The following is a 23,283-nucleotide window of genomic DNA, read 5'->3' on the forward strand; positions in this document are numbered from 1 at the left end:
AACGTCCTGAACATGGACTAGAAGTGATTGTGAGCTGGACTACAAAAAAAATCTGATAGCTCAGTTAGTGTTTATTTCCAGATATCCTACTATTATTGCATTTTTTGCCATTTATCTTTTTCTTTTCCAAGATGTGGCTCACTGAAGTATGTTTCCTAGCTGCACTACAATCTTTGTGGTACAAAGCAGAAACAGAATATGTCTGGATTTTATTTCAAACTTCATCTCATAAACATTGTGCAAAGACCCCGTGTAAACACCCTAATTGAGTTAGCATTTGAACTTACCATAGATTCATCCTTCAATAAATTTAAGGTCTTACAGATCCCAGAAACTAGTCTGTTTCATTTAGGACACTGAAATCTGGGTAGAAATAAATAAATGCTAACGTTTTTAAAGTTTCATATCCAGAGAAAATGGTGAATGGTGTCCCAACAAATGATGTGAAAGCTGTTGTATAATTTGTCCCTATCACATTATGAAGAGCACTTCTGCCTTTTGTCAGGAAGCACTTGTTGCAGTGTGATGCTTTGCCTACATTTATAATAGGAAATTACCTGAGTATCTAGAAACAGGGTATTCTGGTTTAAACGCTGAATTTTCTTCACTTTGAAGCATGGATTGTCACATTGATAGGTTTGTGAATCACACTGGCATCTCATGGAGGACTAGAGGATCTAGCTTGGACTATAAAGCCCTTTAGTTCAGAGATATACATTTAAAGTGCCATAAAGAAGAATTGATTCAGGACTAAACTGTCAAGTATTGTTGGGTTTGAAATATTTCCTAAAATTTCATGCATTAAATTATTTCTTTCATGGAAGAGTACATGTGTCCTTATGCACAGAAAGTAAAAGTACTTGCACTCCTTTTGTTGTTTCCATAATTATTTCCTGCCATGTCTTTTATTTAGCAGTGGAGGTAGAAAGACAAGTTTGTTTCCTTTCTCTTTGGTTTGGCAAAGAAGTAACTCAGAGCAAAAATGTGTTGGCAAGTCCAATGACCTGTGAAATCAGTCAGAAATCAGATGAATCAGCTAAGGAATTAACTGCAGAAATAAATTACAAAATATTAATGCATCCTCATTTCTGCTTTAGCTGTTTTCCTGAACTGGAATCTTTCATTAGATATTCATAAGAAAAGCATAATCTGAGTTCCCCTACTAAACCAATAAAACAAAAGTAGACTATCAGATAAAAATTTACATATAGCTTAACAGGAACACTTAATTTGAAATGTTCAACAGACCTTGCCATGGAAGTGGGAACCTGCTTTAAGAAACCTATCTCCAAAGTACAACAATTGTGAAACGGATGAAATCATGGGATAAAACCAAAATAGTTTAAAAAGGAAGGAAGGAAAGAAAGACAACAACTTAGTTGCGTGAGAACAGGCTTGGAGTTCAGGTCTGCATGTTTATATTTCTGTAAGTTTTTAGAGAATCTCAAAATACCCTTAAAGAAGAGAGAGCAGTGTATCTGATAAAATATATCTCTCTGATTTGAGTGCAGTGTTCATGTCACATGGACAACACAAAGGGGGAGTCTGAACATCATACAATCTAGCACACTGCTATCTGGGGAAGTTATTCTGCAGAGACTGTGTTAAACTAAATACTGTCACTTGTGTCAAACTCACTGGACAAGTATTCCTACATAATGTAAAAGTAAATGCTTTGGTAAACTAAAGAAAGCAAATACAAATTTGAGGTCTTCCTTCCCTGTCAAAAACCCCAGAGTTTCTTTTTCTTTTGGAGAAACTGTCTTGACAGCAAGAACTGGGGGGCGGGAGAGAAATAAGTGGAAACTACCTGCTAGTAGCACTGCATATTTATTTTAGCAACTCTTAGGTGGCTGGCAGAGCTTAAGTGTCATATCTGATGGAGAAGGGAGATCAAATGTTATTAGTCAGTATGTTTGCTTTGTGTGGGAGCTGAAGTCACTGGAATTTTTTCTTAGAGGACGTGACTGTGACCTCCATAACCTCCATAATCAGAAACTGCCCTCTGCTCCTCACAGTTGGGTGCTGTCAGCAATCATTCACACCCAAGGAGCTACAGTGGTTTGTGTAGCTGTGTACAAAGCTGGGAGGGTTGTGGTTTTCGCAGCATTGCTAAAATACGTGACCAAGCTCTGTGGGCTGAGCTGGTGCTGCAATGGACAGCACAAACAGCAGTGAGCTTTTCATCAGCTTTCATGGCCTTTACTGCTTGCCACAACTTGTACTTCTAGTGGGTTGGGTTCCATGATGTAGAGCAGCTAAAGCAGTTGGGATGAGGCAACATCCATGAAATAAATGGCATGGAATATCAATTGAAACTTAAATGAAAATGATTTATGTCCAACTGGCTTCTGTTGGAAGATGAATACTGGCAACTGCTTAGCCACAAAGGTTTTCAATTGCTCTGCTCAATGTAAAATTCCCAAGGCTTAATAAGGAAGGTGGTTCATACACATGTAGTGATATAGAGTCAATAAGCTGCCCACAACTGGATTAGAAGTCATTTGCCTTACAAGAATTCTTTTTGCTGAACAGAGATTCTTTTGCAGGAGAAGGGAATGAGGCAGCTTGTAATTTGTCTCTGCAGTGAGTCTTTCCAGGAACAACCTGATTGCATTAAAAAGAAGTTATTTTAGATGTGAAAAAAATATTATAAACACATTACAGTTTGTTGTATTTACTTGATTTCATCTTCTTCAATGGACTGTTTCAACGCAGTGCCATCACTAAGCTTGGAAGCTCTTGTGAAGTATTTGTGAAGATGCTTGATGTGCTTATTCATGGGAATTTAGACTAAAAAAGCTTTTTTTCCCCTCTGCTTTTAGCAAAGTAGTAGCTCAAGCTGTGGAACCATCTGCCCCAACCACAGAAGGAAGCACCATCTCTCTCCATTCTAAAGAATAATGAGAGGAAAACAGGAAATGCATCTCAAGGAAATGTTCCTCCTGTGTTCTAAAAGATGATGGCTTATTAAACAGACTTCACCTGTTTTGCTGGGGCGAAAATCAAATGGCTTTAACTAATGTTATATTGCCCACCTACATCTCTGTTTCATACTTATCCTACCAAACTGATTGTGGTGTGTTTGAGGATGTGTGGTGTCTGGGATATTTGGGGTTTTGGGTTTAACTTTTTTGTTAGTTTTTCTGATGACAAATTCCTAGATTTATAGATACACGAGTTCTTTGATTTTTGTGAATTAGGAAAAAAATAAGCTTTTGCTTTTTGTGGGTGGGAGTGGAAGTAGTGCAAGTATCTAAAATTCCTCCTCTTTTCAATTTTATAGACCTCATATAAGTGTTGGCAAATACCTGACTGTTTTGCTGCTTGTATAGGAGATAAAGCCCATGATTCAGATTTCTCTTCTCTCTGATTCTTCAGGGGAATTGTGCTGCTTTTACTAAGTTTTATGACTAACTGTGCATTTGATTGAATAGCTGGAAATAGTACAGATGGTAGCTTCCACGCATAGGTCTAAGTTGCTCCTTTTTTCTTTTTCACAGTTCTTGTGACTGTTGACTCAACAGAAGGTATTTTTTCTTTTTTTAATCTCACCACAAATATTGAGCTGATCTTAAGGTCTTTGCAGTGTTACTGTGCTGTCTCTGCCCTGAAGCTACTGTCTCAAGCCCTAACAGGAGGAGGCTTGCCCAAGCTGCAATCCTGTCCATGAACATAACCTTCACTAGAGGTGGATGGTTGTTCTTCACTTCACCTCTTGTCAAGGTGCAGCTTAAAATTTAGTTTAGGATACCTCATCATTTGCTGTCAAAAACATTCTGTGGCATGGGTGAAGCTTGCGCATTAAAATGGGACAAGTTTTCTATTGCTTTCCCAGGAACTGCCTTTCCACAGTTTACTAGGAAATAATTAATTGAAATCCCAAATTTACCACCCATTGAAGCTGCACAGATGTGCCCAATGGAGCTTCGCTGCCCCTGCACTCCCAGGGAGTGCATCGCTGAAGTAGGAAGCATTGTGTGCTGGTGGGACCAATGGTTACTGTGTTGCTAATTAATAATTCAGCGCTGCAAAACACTCTAAATTATTTTTTCCCCTCTTTTCAAAACAACAAGTAAATTTTTCTACTTACATCAAAATTTAAAAAGCCTCTTTTGTAAGGCTGACCTACGTTTTAAAATAGAAATTGGATGTCAGTTGATGACCATCCAGTTTTTGGTTATTCAGGACAAAAATCTTGCACTTCACAGGACTTTTGTTCTGCTTTTCTCCTTTTTGAATGCTCTTACAAGTCTTCAAATGAAGTATGTAAAGATCTAATTTTTAGCCTGTTTTTTTTCACTCCAGATGTGCTTGTCTTTAGTCTCACTAATTAGTTTTCATTGCTGAAATTGATGCTGAAGTAAGCAGCACCCAAGACAGTTTCAGTAAAACATAAAAGAAAAGACATTGATTTAGCTCTCTGAATTTTAAGTGAAATAAGGTACTGATGCAGCTTTTCTATCTCTACTTTTTTTTTTTTTAAAGAGCAGCAAAAGATTTATTAAACTTACATTGTCTTGTATAAGTTACAAGTTATAGATACTTTCCAGATTTTCACAAATTACTTGTAGAACTATTTACTTTTCTCTTTTGGATGCTTTAAACACCTTCAAGAACAATTCTATTAAAAGAGAAAGTTTATTCACTGTCAAAGGGATTCTGCCAGAGACACTAGAAGAAAGTGGGGCTGAGACAGTTTGAAGGAAGTAATAATCCAACTTTGCCCTTCCATTTATAATCAGCATAAATGTGTCAAAACAAAGGACACATCCAAGAGTATTTCTATCCCTTCAAAGACCCAGACCAAATTACAATCAAATTCTTTCATAATTTTTGTTTTATATTTGGCCAGTCTTTTGAGTTAGATAATGGAAACTTAATCCTTCCCTGCTGCAAACTGTTATGCAAGACCAACGACTATGAAGTCCACCTGCTCAAATCTGAAGAACAAAAAGATATTTAACATTTGTTGTTGTTCTCAGAAAATATGCCTGAGTATTCTGGCAAGGCTTTTTCAAGACAAAGCTAAACCTCTAGTTCAAGAATGACATTTGTCATGACCTGTAGTACAATGTTGTCATCAAAGTAGCAGACTTGGACTGCTCAGGTTAAAACGCTGTATTATTCAATCTGACAAGCTTAACACTTCCACTCAGCAAACCATGCTTAAATTCCTGTCTTGACCTGACTATTCTGATGTCTAAAACCTTTAGACTGTATTTGACCTGGGGTTCCCTAGGAATCACCAGCTTTTGCAGGAACTGCAGAGGGATCTCTTCACCAACACATGCCAGGATTTCACGGTGCTGAGTCTGCACTCAGCCTGCTGAGTGGTAATAAATCTTTTTCCACAACTACTCTGTCAATAAGAGAACGGCTTTGAATGAGTTGCTGTGGGCTACTGTGTTTGTATCATGACTGTGAATATTGTACCTATATGTGATGTTCTCCTGAGCACATCCATCCAGCACAGATGGGTTTGTATTCAGTCTCCACTGGGCGAATGTTTTTCTCTGTATTCTGTATTTTTTGCTTTCTTCGGGCCTCTTTCTTAAGTTTTATTTTAAAGGGACGTATCACTAGTGAGATAGTACTTATTTTTCGCTGCAGGGTGTTCATTCAGCAGTCCTTCTAACCTGATCTGAGGCGGTCAGCCTTTGGTTTCAACAGATATTCTCCCCAAAATTCATACTGAAGAATTGAAAATGTTCCAAGGTGGTTAAGCACCTTTCAGATGCATCCTGCCCAGCACACAAGGACCAGAAAAAGGAGCCTACTAGAATGTTGTCCTAAAATTTTCTGCTATGGGTTTCCATACTGTGAAATATCCTATTCTGGGAATATCTGTCCCTGTAGGCAGGGTGTCCCTTCTGGATTCCTGAAAGGCTCTGGCACTAAGGAGGAGGAAGAATTCTTGAGTGGAAGATGAAGAAATAAGAGACAGGAAATGCTTGATTGAAGAGAGGGAGGATAAACCTGCCTGACAGTGTGCCAGTATGTGTCCAAAGGAAATGCTGGAATCTCCCTTCTCAAGGGACTTCAAAAACTAAGCATTAGAAAAGGTACTGCAGGGAACAATACTGCATTGGCAGGAAAATGGGATAGATGATCTAACTGTTTTCCATCTTGTCTAAGTCTGTGAATAATCCAGTTCTCTTTAGCTGCTCTTTCCCCTACTAATTTCCAAAACATTCTAATTTGGGAATTACTTATTTTGAAAGAAATTATATAAATAATTATTTATTTTAATCCATCAGGTCTGAGGTGCAGCATATTCTGAAACTGGCTTTCAAAATTTGTAGCTAGATGTAGTACTAAACTCAGGCAAATATGTATAGATACAGCTTGTTTTTACTGGGTTTATTTGGAGAGTTTTGGGGGCAGTCAAACTCAACTGTTTGGTGGTGTGATATGAGTAATTCTGTGCAAGTAAATCTGTAAAGTTTGCATAACAGTCTTTGAAGAGACTGTATTTCCTTTGTTCTCCTGCTATCACAGATTTTACCTGGTACAATGACAGCAAGTGTCCCAGTATCTGTATGGATGTTAGTTAGCATGACAAGCATACACCACCTATTTGTCTCTAGCAGGCTTGGTAGTATTCATTCATTCATTTATTAAGGGAACAGAAATAGAAAGGATATTTTTGCTGAATTGGAAATTTTACAGGTTTTGTTGTGCTGTTCACCTACAAGGTTTAAGGTAATTTGTTTGTGCAAAGAGCCTTCATCTTACTTTTCCCTTATTTCTGTAGTCCAAATTTGGTGTAGTTTGTATTGTTTCTATGTGACTTTTGATTTTAGCTCCCCACTAGGAAAATTCTATATATAAGCATGTGTACACATGCATAAATATTAAATGAAATATCAGGGAGATACTTAATTCTGTCCCTGGTATGAAATGTATACATTGCTTTAACTCCAGCCATTCACAGACTGAGATAGCTGAATCAGATCCCAGGTTCAGCAGGTTAAGTGTAACCTTACCTTATTGCTTATCTAAGCAGTATGAATGTCTCAAACAGCAAGACTTTAAGTTCTTTAGGACTGAATTCATATAGCTCTATTCTTGAATTCTGGGAGGTGAGCTAAGCAGATTTCAACATGCTATTACTTCACAAACACCAACCAGTTTATCATCCTAACTCATGTATTAAGAAGTGTATCACCAGCATGTTTTCACACAAAGAAATTGAGACACACAGAAATTGTACTTGGGCTTACACAAGCAGTGGGTGACCTTGCTGCTGATCATTGAAGTATTCAGGGAAAGTTATGTGCCTCGTGAGTGTGTATACAGATTTTGCACCCAAGTCCTGCACTTGAAATGCAGACCTTGGCATGCATGCTACACTGACCCCAGAAATGTCTTGTTTCATAATATACTCAATCAGTGACATGTAGCTCATTCAAAAAGCACAATACCAGCATGAACTTTCATTTAGAAGAAATAGTATCAAGAAACTACATCCATCTAAGTATCTACCTGTTAAGAAGAGAACTGATTCTCGTTTGGATCCAAGGCATTATGATGACTTGTTTAGGATAGACTTTCAAGGTGGCAATTAATGCTGAGATACGATTACTTTTGCTAAACTCATAAAATTATTAATCCCTTTGTGAATCTATTATGGAGAGTTTGTATTAATCATCACAATGAGAAACTTTTTTGAAATGTCCACACTAGAATTCATGATGCTGTTTAGTAATTTGAGTAAATGAGCTTTCATTTAGCTCCTGTCATAGTGAAATTTGTACAACACGCTCAAAACAAAAGCATCCAGCAGTAACACAGTATGTTCTTAATCATAAAAAAACATACTGTGAGCCAAGGTTCAGTCAAAAAAAGAAATAGGAAGCTTGCAGCTACCTCTCTTTGTGAGCTTCAATAAACCCATCCATCAGTATCTGTTCAGCAGTTCTTTATGCTGCAGGAACACCTAAATATCGGTCAATTTAAATTTAGCCTGTAAACTTCTGTCCTATATACCATAAATGTTCATTATTCAATTATTTTGTATGTATTATAACTCTTGAAATAATGTCCTTTTAAATATAGCTGGAAAAAAATCTTTAGGTTTAGGACAAGAAGAGCTAAACTAATGAATAGTTTATAAAAATAGGAAATAAATGTAATTTCATCATTTACGGTTGGTAATAATAAAGTTGTACCTGGAAGAGCTAAATGGAAATAAAATTGCTGAGTCAGTTTCAGCTCTGTTTAACACTTGTCAAAGTCACTGAGCTTTTTCTAAGAGACCTGACTGATGTTTGAATAGTCCTTTGGGTTGGGGAAGATTCTTCTTTTGAATTGAAAATATTTTCAGTCTTTTTAAACTTCCTTCTTCTTTTATGCACTAGAAGTTTAGCTATCCTGAGGCACTTCAGTAAGAACAACACATTTCTGTTTGGTCTCAACATAAATGAATTTGAAAACCCATGCCTAGCAACCACAACAATAAGATGCTATTGGTTTGGGTTTTATTTTTTCAGTAGCACAACTTTAAGTTTGAGCATCTGATGGAGGGAATATTCTTCTTTTTTTTTAATTTAAAAATTATCTTTGAGCCTCACTCTATAAAGGGGAAGTTTTCCAGCTGTGTCAAGCTATGTGCTTGAATCTTCAAGCATTTTAACAGTCTTAACTATTTTCTCCCTGCCCCATGTGTAATCAAGAATTCCCTATTGAGGATGTGATTGCAAGTTTACTGAGCTGAGAGACTTTTTTGGAGTATAGATTCAAGCCCTTTAAAAAGTTATTTACCCTAAAGAATGTGCAGAACCTTTCTTAAAATATGCTTATGATTGCCAAAAGAAGGGACTTTTAATGTATGCATGTGAAATATTCAATAGGAATGAACTGCTGCTCCAGCTCTGAAAAAAGACTGTACTGAGAAAGAAACTTTGCCAGATGACACCAGGTCGTGAAGTGCTTTGTGAGAAATGTCTTGGCCTGTTCTAGTTACTGATGAAACTTGCTTTCTACTTCAGTAACACCAGAATTTCACAGTTGGATGATGCCCTAGAGATTATCAGGAACACTAAGAAAAATTTCCCATCGCCTCTGATTAATTACCCAGAGTAACAAGTGTTCCCCTGGGTCACGTTTTGTCTCAGCTATAGAGTGCTGTGTGAATTTTAATGAAGTGCAAACTCTGTAGCAAGCAGGACAAATTCACCAATGCACCATGTGGTCCTGTTGGCAACCTGGTAATATAAATCTAGAATAATAGCAATTGCTCTCTAATATAATAGTGCCAAGAACTTTAAGGTTACTGATTCAAGTATATTTTGATGTGGGGAGGATGAAAGGAGGGGAGAAACACACTAAAAAAGCTTCAGCAGAAATTACTTTAATGTATAAGAGTTATTTGTAGAGGAAATAATGGACTATTAGCATTAGCGCAGTATCTATGAAAAATCTCCAATCCTTTCTACAGCATGAATACTGACTTTTTTTCTTGTTAAATATTTATTCTTCTAGGTATTTTTTCTTTTTAAATATTTATTTTTTATATCTTTCTGCTAGTTAGTGCATTAAAATATTTACTAGGGTCCATAAGAATGTACAGTAGGTTATCCAAAAGAGATGTGGTTTTTTAATTAAAATAAAGTACTCCTGTGTTATAATCAATATGCTACAACATATAATTAACTCATGAATATCATGGTTACATCAGGCTAGTACATTAAGAATTATTCAAAGAAGTTCGATCTGTTGGTAGATTTGGGATGCATGTCCTTCACTTGATTAAACAAAATCATTGCCTTTCCCAACAAACCTTGCCTTGTTTATATTCTCACAACTGAAGAAGAAAAATGGTATTTGTTTAGCAATGCAAAGGAAAATTCATTTGGGACATATTTTTGTTTTGCCAATTCATATGTTTCAGTGTCTTTCTTCCTCCTTTTTAGCCCTAAGCTGAAGCACAGCTTTGCTTAACATTGCAGTGGAGGGTGTATGTGTTTTGAACATTTTTTTCCCTGTTATTTGTACAGAACACAAGTTTGAAAGAGGTGGAATAATAGAGACACAAGTGTCTCTTAAAAATCTGCTTTCAAAATTTTGCATAGAGTTGTCTGTAGTCCTCTAAGAAGTCCTCTGTGAGTAGGGAAGCATAATTTGTCTCTTTATAGATAGTAAACACAGAAGTGGAAAAGCTACACAACTGTAAAAACAGACAGATGGTCCCTAATCTTTGATACGAAAAAGGATTAAGGGTGGTGGTGGAATAAAAGAACAAACTAAGCAAACAAACCTAAACAAACAAAAAGAACCCAACCCAAAACAATTTCCAGAAGACCTATCAGGTTTACTACTGAGTTTATCCAGGGAAAAACTTTGATGATTCACAAGTGGCTATTAGCTGCCAATCTTTTCACTTTGCTTGCTATGCATGTAGTGCTGCCCATCACCTGTTGTTAATTATAGCATCCTATAAATCTAATGTTAGAAGACTAGGACTGGGACACAGTGCCTGCCCTGGCTTAATGGACACTCTAGGAAAAAAATAATTTTTCAAAAATTTATTCCTGGACGAACTTCTATGAACCTGGCATTGTCATGAACTGATATTCTATTAAGAAAAACACAAGTGAGCGCCTTTAAACAAATAAGGTGCTGGCTTTGTGCAATCATTGTGGTTTCAAACACCATATCAAAAACCACTATGATGGGAAGCTATCATTTATTAAATCAAAAAAATGTACTCAGTAATAAATATTTTTCTTAGAAACCACACTATTCTTTTTTCTATGGATCATATGACTTTCCAGTTCCTGAATTTTTTTACATTACTGGAGTAACAAAGGAACGTGGGAAATAACTCTGCATGGTGAAATCATTCAGGTAAGCTATGCCTAAACTGTGGCTAGAACAACTTAAAAATATGTGATTTCAGGCATAGCTGATCAAATTATTCCCTTTTTCTGGTAGCCACAAGTTGGCTGAATTTGGCAGTGCTAACTTTCTGAGATAAGGAAAGTGTTTAGTTTTGACTAAATCCTTTAAATCTAATTTCTTAGCTTTGTATTCTACAAGGGGGTCAGTATTTCCATCTCCAGTATAGGAAATAGTTTCTTGCCTGTATGGGCTTTGAGCATTAAAAAAACCACAGCAAACTAAAGAAGGCCATGAATTGCTGCTGTTGACTCTGTTCTATGTTGGCTGCTATTCAGGTAACTTCCACTTATATTGATAAATCAGCCTTTGTAGTTAGCAGTGAAAAGAAAGCCAGTATTTAAAATTAAAATAAACATGAAATAAACTGTACAAAGGCATAGATTCTGCTCTCAGTGACAGCAGTCTAAATTCAGATTTGGTCTAGACACAAGTACTGTGAAGACTTGCACATAAACATCTATAAGAAACATTCTGTTGCATTTACACAGACGTATTCTCACATGTAGAAAAACCTGCTGACATAAAATACCGAATTGACTGGCACCTATCCATTGACATTACCACAGACTATCCAGTGGTCTTAAATATTCAGCGACAGGCTTTGCTGGAAATATACATGCACTTCCATACTTGCATGTATTTGTATATCAATTCATATGTAAGTAAGTTTCACCTGAAGAGTACAAGTAGTAAATTCTTATGTAAGTAATACTGCTCTGTACAAAGTCCTTCAAGTTTTCCAATGTCTGCTAAGAAAGCCATAAAGAAGTTTATACAAAGTCTAAAGAATCACCTTGTTTTACTGGAATCCCTTTTATGATGCACTTCTCATGCAAAGACCACTGAATTCTTCCATTTTTTTGGTTCCACCATTATTCAATATTCTGAATTTTTGTGTTACTCGGTGTGAGATTCTTTTTCTAATGATGTGCAATGTGGACATTAATAAATTTGTATAGCTTCAATGACTTACTGGCTCTGCTTGCTGGTAAAAAGATGGTTTTGATTATCCTTAAAACTCTTGATTCAACCTACTTTGGGGAAGTTGAGCTATATTGTTTTTTACTGCTCATATGACATGGTGTGCATTCTAGATGAGATCCAAGGTACTGTACAGTGGACTCGCATCAAAAGAGAAACTGGTGCAGCAAACCTTGATTGGAAGCTGAAATGTAACTTAAGGAATATTAATAACAGAAACGTATTGAAATCAGAGTTCTGGCTTTAAGCAAACAATTTCTCAGCAGTCCAAAGTGCTGGTTTAGGAGACGGATAGGACAAAAATTGCTGAAAATATATAAGAAATATGAAGCCTTGGAAAAAAAAATATAAAACTGGGGTATCATTTGTTTAACAGACAGGCTTTAAATGACCTCAAAGAACTATGTTCCATATTGGTTACTGTTTTTTAATGGAATTACAGTCCTTTGAAAGCAAACGTGGAGCCCGCAGCAGTTTTGTTAGATATAAGAATATATCTATCCTCTGATTTTTAGCTGATTTTTCTGTGGTCCTAGCTCTGCATTTTATTTCTTTTTGTCTGGAGTGGTGGTTTTATGACAACCCATTTAAATCTTCAGGATTCATGTTAATATACTATGAATGTTGTGCAATGCTATTAGGGTACAGAATTACTTGTACCCTATGTATTAGTACAGAAAGTCACAGACAATTTGGAATATGTTAAAACTGACCGTATCTTAATTACTGGTGTTATGCCAGGAAAGGAAAAGATACTTTCTGAAATTTTTCTTTGTATAACTCGGTTCTGAAGTTAATTATAGCTCTGCATGCTTATGGGCAAGTCTCAGAGCCACCTACTTAGGCTGTATTTTTTACAATTCTGCAGATGAGTGCCTTCCTGTCTGCATCCTCAGCTGCATGTTCCTGTAACACACTGTGCCTACATCATCCCTGTGATGCTGAACTGCTGTGAGCAGTTCCATTCTCAAGGGAAAACGTGACACTGCTGACCAGTGACTGGTGGGCTTTCAGAAAGGTGCCTTTCCTGCTGAGTGAGTCATACTTGTGAAGTAAACCACTGTAGGGATGCCTATCCCAATGAGCAGAAACTGATCTCAATTTGTGTCTGAAAAGATTATGTCCTCAGCAAAGCCTCCCTCTTTCAGAATACCCTGACATCTTCTGGCTTTGTGAAGGGAGAAGTTCTCATCTCTAGCTAGAGGTCAGCATTCTCATGTAGCTTCTACCTCTTGTCTCTGAGGACTTTTGATGAGATAGATCCTTTTTGATGGCAATAATTTTTCTTAGGAAATGGAACTTAGGCATGTTAATCACATTGTTTCATCATTGGACTTCTTCATTAATTATGTCAGAAAATTACCTCAGTTTAATAGAGGAGTACTTCACTGTATCAGTTCTGATATCCAGACTCCACATCCAGTAATGAAGAGATCATAACAGTGCTGAGTATCAGATTTGAAGGATTCTGACAATCTGCATTTTCTTTTCTAAAAAGAGAAGGAAGAAAGAATGTATGTAATAGCTTTCAAAAATGCAGGAGAGCAAAAAGATATTTTTGACTCGAATAAATAAGCTACTGAGAGTTTATTTTATTTTCTTATTTTAAATTTTTTGACATAATCAGACATTAATACATGAAATAAACATGAAACAGCCAGGGAAAATTGTGTTTAAAACCATTGCTCTGGTTACAAAGGCACCATGAACGGCTCATATTTTGGTTTTTTTCTCTTTTTATGTATAATATCATCTGTGTTCCTCCACTATGCCTTGTTGCAGCTCTATAATTCACAGAAAACTGTGTTATTTTCTCACTGGACAACTTTTTATATTACAAAGGATCATTCTTTCCAGTTGTACACAACTAGTTTTTCTTTCCTCAACAGCAGTCAGTTTCAAGCTTGGTCAGAATTTTAAACAACCAAAAGCTGGAAAGATGAGAGAGAAAATTGAAATACTTCAGTGTACAATGTAAGCTCTGGTTTATCACAAAATACCAGACAACAAATTGCATCAACCAAAGCTAAAACCAAAGTAGTTTTTCCCTGCTCATAAACGAGTAACAGTCGACAGCTCTGGAATGTGCACTCCTCTCCTATGAAAACATTTTTCCGCTCTGCCTTTTCCAAAACTCAAAAGTTCAAAGCTAAACTACTACATGTTATAAAAGAACAAATTTACCATGACACTTAAACAAAGACATGAGTCAGTGTATTCAGATTTCTTGAGGGAGGAAGGAGTTATGTTTCTTGTTAAAGCAAGGTTTGCAGTAAAGAAGTTATTTTTATAGTTTTATATATCTCCTTATAATTATTTTTTCATGCAGATGTTCTGCTTTACTGCACAGTTAAAGCTGTAATTCATGCCCTTTTTGTAATGGATATATTAATTGAGGTTTACAACATTTCTCCTCAGAAAGCAAAATATTAACATCCTTGTTAAACAAATGGGCTAATGCAATCATAGACATTAGGACATTTGGTTCACTATTATTTAGGATATCCATGGCAGTCTGGGAACCTCAGCAGTTTCTCTTTGCTCTGAAGAGTGCTACTTGTGTGATTAGAAATGGCATGAGCAAGGTGGCCAGCAGGTATGTTAACAGCAGAGACAAAGTGAAGTGGCTGTGGACAACCTATATCTGGAATAAAATGCAAGCGATTTTGTGTCCTCTTAAATGTGAGATGTAGAACATAACAGATTAAGCAGCTGAATTACTGTATGTAGTTTTTAAAGCTGTCTAGGAAACTTGGAACACCATTTTCATTTATTTGGAACAAGTGGCTGACTCATTTGTCGGCCTTGAAAAACCTCTACAACTGTTCCTGACTGGAATAAGATGAATATTCTGAAAGTCATTGCTCTTGTGAAACAGGAAAGAAGTACAAAAAGTCACGGAGCTCCTGTTAATACCAAACCTCATTGAATCTAATGTCGATTTGAAATATGTTAAAGGATGTAAACTCCTCCTAGATACTGTAGCAGCTTTAAAATGTCCACTCTTTCAAGAAGATTGATGTGGCCAAGTCTTGTCCCTTGTTGATTTTGTCCTTTGTATAAAATTTGGGGTAGCTAGATCAAAGGTCTGCTCTAGATTCATACATTTGACACCGAATGTTATATTCAGTAGGACGGAACCAAAATCAGAAAATCCTTGAGCATGGAGAAAACTGACATATCAAACTGTATCCAACAACCCTTGCACACCATCAGGATTGAGTTTTCCCTTATTAATATACAAATTAATATATAAAGATTTATTAGGTCAGTCTCTAAAAGCAGCATTTAGCAACTGTAGAGACAATATGCTCAAATTGAGGGGCACAATGTTTTTCCTTCAAATGTAATTTATTTTTTTTCCTAGCTGGTTGCTTTACCTATAGTCATAAGTTCTCTTTAACCTTTTTAATATTCTATTGTATTTCACATGGGAATACAGAGAGTCTTGAATATAATTAATAAATAGGGCTTTAAAACTTTTTAAATTTGAATGTTTTGATTTTTCATTTGTCTGGTTTAGAGGCCTTTAATGAACTGTACCATTGAATTTAATGTTGGTTAGGAAGGAGATCATCTGTGGCAAGTAACATTTCAGTTTGTTGGATACAGGCATGTCACACTGGAGACAATGGCTAGAAGCATGTCACCTGAAGAGGGGAACCTGCATTAAGTGGTCCACTGGGTAGATGAACCATATTTGATAAACTTTGGAAAAGTGAGCTCTCCTTGATAGACAATAAACTAATTTAATTTTTAGTCATCATGCATTAAACTTTCAAAGTTACTAAGAAAGCAACACCAGGACATAAATGTCATTGAGCAATAGGGGGCAATTAGGAGGCAGTGCCTTGATAGAAAGAGGGCAGCTGATTAGTACCAGGCCAGTGGTAGCTGTGCTGGCGTCCTGTGTGGATGAAAAGGTGTTCCCCCTTTCCCTGGAGCCAAGCACAGTGCTCACCTACGAGCTGCTTTGTTTGGCTACGTGGGCAACACAGGCAGCAATGCCTTACACGTTCTGCACCAGTCAGAGCCACAGTTTGGGCAAAATCGGTACCAAACAGTGCAATAAGGATCACACAGGGCAAATATATTCCTTTGGCCCTTGCTTCCACCTCCCACGTTATGCAAGTGAGCAGAGCAAGGACTTTCCCCAGAAGTTAGGAAAAGTGTGATTTATAATGTTGGTGGCAGGTGGAACAGGGGAGACTGTGGGACCAAGGGAGCCAAGTATTTTAAGCATCTGTTATAGGCCTGTGCCAGATGCAGGATACCAGACAAGATGTGCCATTTGTCTGTTCTTGAATGGAATTTCCTATGTCCCTAATACCAAGCAAACTCTGTTTATTTATAGTGTAACTACTTCTGGTTTTGTAGAGATGATTTACAGCACATTTCATCTTTTTACTTTCACTATGAGATTTAAACACTTAAAAAGTTATTTATTTAGCTGTGTCAATTCAGTCAGGAGGCTGTTTTGCTTTGTCATGAGTGAATCTGTAAAGGCTGGAAAACTACTCAGTTTAGGGAGACTGCCTTTTGTAGTTTCATGAAGTACAAATTTCTCTTGTCTGAGTTAAAAATGGGACACGGGTTCTTACAAGTCCTGTGTCAGGCAGTGATTTCAAATGATTATTTGCATGGGCACAGAGAGGAGAATGATTTGGGAAATGCTGACTGTTCTCCCAACAGTGCATTTTCTTCCAATTCTAAGTGATTATATTTAATAAGTAATTCCAATTATTTCCTGAAGGAATAAGCAGGAATTTATAAGCAAAACATTTTCTCAGAATATGTAAATTCAAAGCGACAGCTTCCAAGTGGAAATTCAAGCATTAGTAGTAAAAGGAAATGTTTCCCAATTCTTGGAGGGCATTTCTTGACAAATTCTGACAAAAACACAGACTTCCCAGAGTGACAGCATCTCATAGTGAGACTGATTATCTGGAGTTAAATATCCTACCTTTAAGTCTCTGTGCAATCTTGTTAATACAAAAGATGTAAGCCACAAATTACATTTAAGACCAGGAGAAAAAGTCAGTACTGATATATATGTAGCTCAAAAAGCAAAATGGAACAACCCTACTGTCCCAAGACCTGGACTCCAGAGTAAGCCAATTGCACAGAAGGGTCCATCTTTTGCATATCAACCTTGCTTACTGTCAGCATCCTTCCTTGTCACCAGTGGAATTCCTGTTTGCTCTTGCTCCAAAGGCACATCAGACTGGACTATCAAACCTGCCAGCCTTTTTCACGGGTCCTTTCTGGTACCTCTGCTTCAACATCATATCTCCCAGTCCTTTACCAGCAGGATGTGTCCTGATTACGTCACTGCTCTCTGAACAAAGACCTTTCTTTGAACTGTTGCTAGATTTTGAGTTTACAGGAGGTGACACCCAAGACAGACTTCTTGACCCAGCCCTCAGCTGACCCCAGCTTTTTCGCTGAAATCCCTTGGTTTCTCTTGGACAGGAAAAGAGAATTTAAAATAAACAAAAATCTACAAGATGGAGGAAGTGAAAAGTTGTAGTGATGAATTTACTAACAAAACCGTAAGGCCCACAATACAACTAATCATAAACCAAGTTCCTCCGTGACATTCCCTCTAAGAAAATACATCAAAGCATGTGCCATTAACTGCCTCCACAAATGTGCTTCATGAGCTCATCCCTTCCTGCCTCACTTTTTCCATTTCTAAAGCTGAGGCTTTTATATACTTTATATATACTGGGGCAGTGCTCTGAAGTCCAGCTTCTACAAGAGTTGTTACAATAATTACTGCAGCAGATGTCAGAAACAAGTGAAAGCAGCCATTCAACAATCAAAGTACAAACCACAATCAACACTTATGTTGTGTGCTATTGCAGGTACAGAACCAGCAAAGCAGAAAAACATTCACACTTACTTCTAGATGTAATCCTCTGTTAGAAGAGCATCTCCCTCCCCCAAAAAGGTTTTTCTAGTACACTTTGCTGGTTTTAGCTGCAGCTAGAAAAGATACAGCTGCATTTTTTGGCTTATATAGCTTGAAGCTTGAGCTCAACATTCAGCAACAACTTAGTCTGAGCTGTTTTACAAAACTATTTTTCTGTAAACATTTTCATTCAATATGTTACCATGTGATATCTGTGTTCCTTTAGAGTATACTGGGTGCCTTATCTTCATATTGCCTGACTAGTCAAATACTTACTTGGGAGGTGGTCTGAAAGCTGGGGACAGAGGCAAGACAGAGAACATTTAATGAAAGCTGGATTCTGACATGGAGTCCTGTGATAGACAGTCCAACAAGCTGCTGCTGAGCGACACAGAGAGCAGCATCTCAATTGGCAGGTGAATGAACATAGTTTGAAGAAGAAGTTTGAAGTTAGCCATTAGCTCATGGCTTTGGAAATTGTAATTTGCAAATGGACCCCGCACAAACAGGGCATAAAATAGAGGCTCCGTGGGGGTTTTGCACATATTTACATTCTCAGGTACTCAGGTCCTTGCTTGAGGTTCAGGACAATCATAAATGTAGCTAAATCATAACAGTGTACAGAGGCTGCTTTAAGGAGGCTGCTACTTCCCACAGAGGTAAAGTCCGGCCAAGAATAGCATGTGTTTCCTTCTCTGCATCTAAGTGGTTGCTTATGTTCAAAAATGAATGAAATATTCAATGAAAACAAGAATCTTCACTGACACGATCACTGCTTCTTAATATCGTTACACAAAATAGTGTTGTCTTGCCCAAGCGTGCCGGCTGTCTGAGAACAGTGGAGACAGGACAGTATTTGGATAGCTGCTGTTTTTTCTGAAGAGTGGGGAGGGTGTGCCTGTTATGGGGGCATGTTCACAAAGGTTTTAGCCCAGAAAGAAAGACGTACATCTGGAAAGAGCATAAAACAGGTTGCCAGACTCTGGCACTGCTACTAGAAATAATTCTTTCTCAGGAAAGTACCAAAATGTGGCTGTCTGGTTTGCCCACAAGTATCCGGGCATTTTTCTTGGCAGGCACAGATACTGGCAGCTGTTTTGCATTTTGATTGCTGCCTCAACTAGTGTCTATTCCTTCTCTCCTGCAGATGGAAGAATACACTTGTGGTTTAATCACTGGCCTAGGAATTAGGCAAAATGGTTCTGCTCAGATTTTAGTCTGCATGCTTGGCCAGGTCACTTAAGCAAGAATTTTGAGAAGTGCCCAGCACCCACAAACAGGGTCAGATTTTTCAAAAGCTGTCTGCCTCCACTGAGGCAGTGGACAGATGATCAAAGGAACTTAGAAAATCTGTCTGCAAGTGTCATTGTGAGAGCTACTGGGTGCTGATCACTCATGAAAATCTGGTTCTCATTGAGGTGCTCAGATGGGATCAAACTCTCCATCTAGCTCTCATCATGATGGGAAGACACTTGAGAATCTGGCCAGGAGCAATCTCCTGAAATGTTACACCAGCAACTTTCTCTGTGCCTCAATTTCCTCTAAAATGAGAGTGATGTTGCCAGGGTGCTTGTAAGAATAAATTTATTAACCTGCTGTGTGTGAGGTTCTTGGATGCTTCTGAAGCCAGGAAAGGGAGGTGAAGCATTTGTTGCACAGTGTCTTTCCAGACATACCAATCATCTGTGTAAACAGGACTGTGTTAAAGTGACTGGAGCAGGAGTCCAGGAGTCAGTTTTCCTCTGTGTACAATTTACAAGCCTTGAAGTTCAGGAGCTGCTGCTTTTTGTTTGTCTCGAACCCTTGATCATGAGTCAGGACTTCACCATGCTAGCGGGTGTAACATACAGATCAAAAGAACTCAGCCTTAAAAACCTTTGTGCTGAACAAAGCAGTGCCAGGAAAATACATTCTAAAGATATGATGAAGCTGTTCCATTCAGCTGTTTGCCTTCTGAACTCCCTGCCTGTCGAGTACAGTAGTTTTATCATTTTCTTTCCTCACATGATATTTCTTTCCTCACATCCCACCGAAGTGTTTGGTATTTTTTGGGAGAGTTCTGAGGGTTTAGAATTTCAACTCTATAGGACTGGTTACTCTTACACTAGATACCATATACAGTAGTATCTTTTGCAGGTGGGTTTTTGGATTTTAAGATCCAAGAACATTAACTTTAAAATGGACCTTATTTTACTTCCCTATTTTTTTTCCTTCTTTTTTTTTTTTTTCTTTTTTCCCTTTAACTTACAGCAGTTTCAGTTTTGCCTCCAGATGTGGAAATCTGAAAGGTCCTGAACCTCCTGAAGTGTGTGCTGGAGCAGCCTTCCTTCTCCTTCTGAGCAGCCTTCCCTCACATGATGTGACATATTCCTTCCAGCTGAGAGTGGAGCCCACCCCCTCCCCCCGCAGCTCCCTTAATTTTTGGCCTTCCAGCACTGTCAGCAGCTGTGTGAGCTAATGATCCTTCTCCAAGGGGCACCCAGGGCTGGCACGCAGCAGCAGCAGCCAAGCCCCGGGGCTGTATCTCCGAAACCCAAGAAACCTCAAATGCATTGAGTGTTTCCATAAATGCTCCTCAGCTGGCTGGGCTGTGGGGAGTTTCTGCTCTCCTCAACCCTTGTCTCTCCTTTGGGAATGGGAGGCGCACCTTGTAAATGAGTTTTCTGACTGCCCCTCTTCAGAAATGGCGCTGATGTTGGAGCGTGAAGGAGCCACAACCCGCCGGGAGCGGAGAGGCGCTTCGGGGAGAGGGGGACAGGAGCCCTGAGCCAGGGCCATGCCTGGGCTGGCCCTGCCCTCACCACAGCCTGCTCAGGTGAGATGTCTCCCCAGCCTGGTGAGGGCGAGCTGTCACCACCCTGCCAGGCCATGGCAGCTTTCCTTAGGACCGTGCCATCAGCAGGTAATGGCCATGGAGCAGGGTGGAGGCCTCAGGGTGCCCTCTGGTTTGGTTTTGTTTTAGAGTAGACTACAACATCTTTACAACTCAATTGTCGCTAAATGCAATCCGCTTGTCGGAAAGTATGGGATACGTAAAATTTTCTTAAGAAAGGATGATCTTTAATGCTGGATCTTTGTGTACTTTCAAGCCTAATCAAGAAGAAGGGAGATTTAATCCACAAAACAGAGAGCAGCTAACAAGCAAGCTCTAAGTGATAGCTGGGGGTAGAAAAACTAATTACTTGTTGGTAGAATTGCCTTGTTAAGGTTTAGGCTTTGATGTTAAAGTTTAGGCCTTCACATGCTTCTGTCGTCTTAGACCTGGGGCGAGGTTAACAAAGCTTGGGAAGACGGATGCCCGCTGATAGTGGACACAAAGAACGCAGAGTGCACAGAATGCAAACACAAACTCCGGCTATCTTGATAGCTTTTGGGCATTAGGTACAACATTTCATGTTTTCCTGAAGCTCTCTCAACTTACAGGCAGTTGAGAGAGCAAAAATATTTCTCCTCATCATGTCTGGTGGCAGAGAGGGAGAAGCCAGGAAGGAAGGGTTGCTGCACCTTGAGCTGAGGTCTGTCATGCTGAGTACCCCCAGAAAGTGCCATGTTAGTTCCTCAGTGTCCTTCAGGTTTGGGGGGAATTGCAGGAGCAGCTCTCAGTCTCAGCTGCAATCATTGTTTTGAAGTATAAAGTTGTGTGTATGTTGTGAATGTCCAAGCTAAAATTCTAGCTCTTGAAATGTGCTTGACAAGGGGAGCATTGAAAATATAATAGGCTTCTATTTACTTATTTTTAAAATAGTTATTTTCATGAGATAAGCAGTTAGTAAAAGTACAAAGCACATGTAGCAGAGAAAGTGCCTTTGAGCAATCACAAAATTAATTTATTTTGCTTGTCAGTCTTTTTGTGTTGACCTCTTGACAGGGCTTAGCATAGAAGTGAGAGATGTGATGTTGAAAATAGGGCATTTAGAAAAATAATATAAAATATTCATTGTAAGTGAATTCTGAACTCAGTGGAAGGCAGTTTTTATTCTTGAAATTTGAATCAAAGAGCTATCTCATCCTGACTGTGGAATAGAAATATTCCATAAGAATCACAGGCCAGAACTAACCACCACTTCTTGGATTTTAAACACTGAGTATTTGGAGCTAGCTGCTTAAGAACAATCTAAAATCGAAATGGAATGAAGGCGACATTACAAAACATACCTGAGACAAATGGATTTCCTTTAAATTACAATTTAAAAGCCATCTGATAATTGTATACCAGTGCATTTAAAAAAAAAATTACTCCCGTAAATTACTCTTTCATCAAGTATGACAACTGTTAAATATACAGTTTTCTGTATGAACAATGTTTTTAGCTAAGACTAGTATTGCAAGCTTAGGGAACAATCCTGTAATGTCTTCCATGTTTCCTGATGTACTAAGTTATGCTCAGATATCCAAAAGATAATAATAGTCTGTCGGAGTTCCTAAGCATAAAAACTAAAAAAAATATAAAAATCCTTGCAGTAGCAGCTTGGACTGTAGTGCATAGACGTCCTAAATTTAGATAGGGTGGCTGAAGTGGAGGAGAGCAGGAATTCCTCTAACAGACACAGAATGTCCAACTATGGCACCAGTTTCTTCTGTGGAAGACAGGAACTGCTGCTGCATCTGCACCAATAGGAACATAGAGCAGAAGAGTCCAGAGCTATCACTGCCTGGCTTTGCAAACAGCTTGTGTGCACAGCAGGACCTCAGCTCATCATGAACACCTTCAGCCTTCAATGCAGCATATTTTTGAGCTATTCATCCATTAGGTTGGGATAAGATGGGACAGAATCCTTCCAGTCGTTAATTCACTTAGGGAATTAATAAACAAGCATAGTAGCTGTTCTGAACTAACATTCAGCCTGTGATTACATATTAAATAAAGTACTGAGGCTTGTCCAGTAGCCTACAGCAGCATATCACAAGGTGTACCTACAATGAATGCTGCAGTCCTGGAATATCTTCAACTAGAGCCTGCTAATAATTACAGCCATTTTTGAAAGCATAGCTAGATTTTGCTAAGCTCTGTCCACCTTCAGCAAAAGTCTGTCCATTTACTGTAGGGCTTGTGTTCTGTTTCAGTGGTGGCTTTTTTTTTTTTTAACCCAGAGTTAACCAGAACTTGAGAACTTGGCTTTGATTCTTTAAATCCTTTTCCCTATCAACTCAGCAACCACAGAGGCAGTTTATTACTGAAAAGAAATCTAAGAATCAGTTTTGGCCAGCATTGTCTTGGAAAGTTCATTTTATTAACATGGTTTTGGTTTTATTTCAAAAACACTTTGACAAGCACTGACATTTTTGGAATCAGTAAAGCACAAGAGACTAACTCCTAAAGGTCTAAGCTTTGCATTTTTCTGCAGCAAACAATGTGACGTGCTACTATGGTAAATTCGATTCAAGCCACTGACTGAAAGAAAATAAGTACCGAATGTTGTCTTTTTTTACCCCCTTCATTTTCTAAAATGTGTTTTGTGCGAATGCTAGTGCTTATGAGATAT

General features: G+C 38.2%; 1 protein-coding gene across 1 annotated transcript in view; it reads right to left on the reverse strand.

Moving 5' to 3' along the window:
* The window catches only part of COL8A1 (collagen type VIII alpha 1 chain), an 88,859-nt gene that overhangs the window by 59,331 nt on the left and 6,245 nt on the right, over window positions 1–23,283 (reverse strand). The window contains exon 2 of the mRNA XM_084224121.1: window positions 13,250–13,376. The gene's annotated coding sequence lies outside the window, so the exon portion shown is untranslated. The remainder of the gene's footprint in view (window positions 1–13,249; window positions 13,377–23,283) is intronic.

The sequence above is a fragment of the Fringilla coelebs genome (genome assembly GCF_963513975.1).
Source record: "Fringilla coelebs genome assembly, chromosome: 2".
Lineage (NCBI taxonomy): Eukaryota > Metazoa > Chordata > Aves > Passeriformes > Fringillidae > Fringilla > Fringilla coelebs.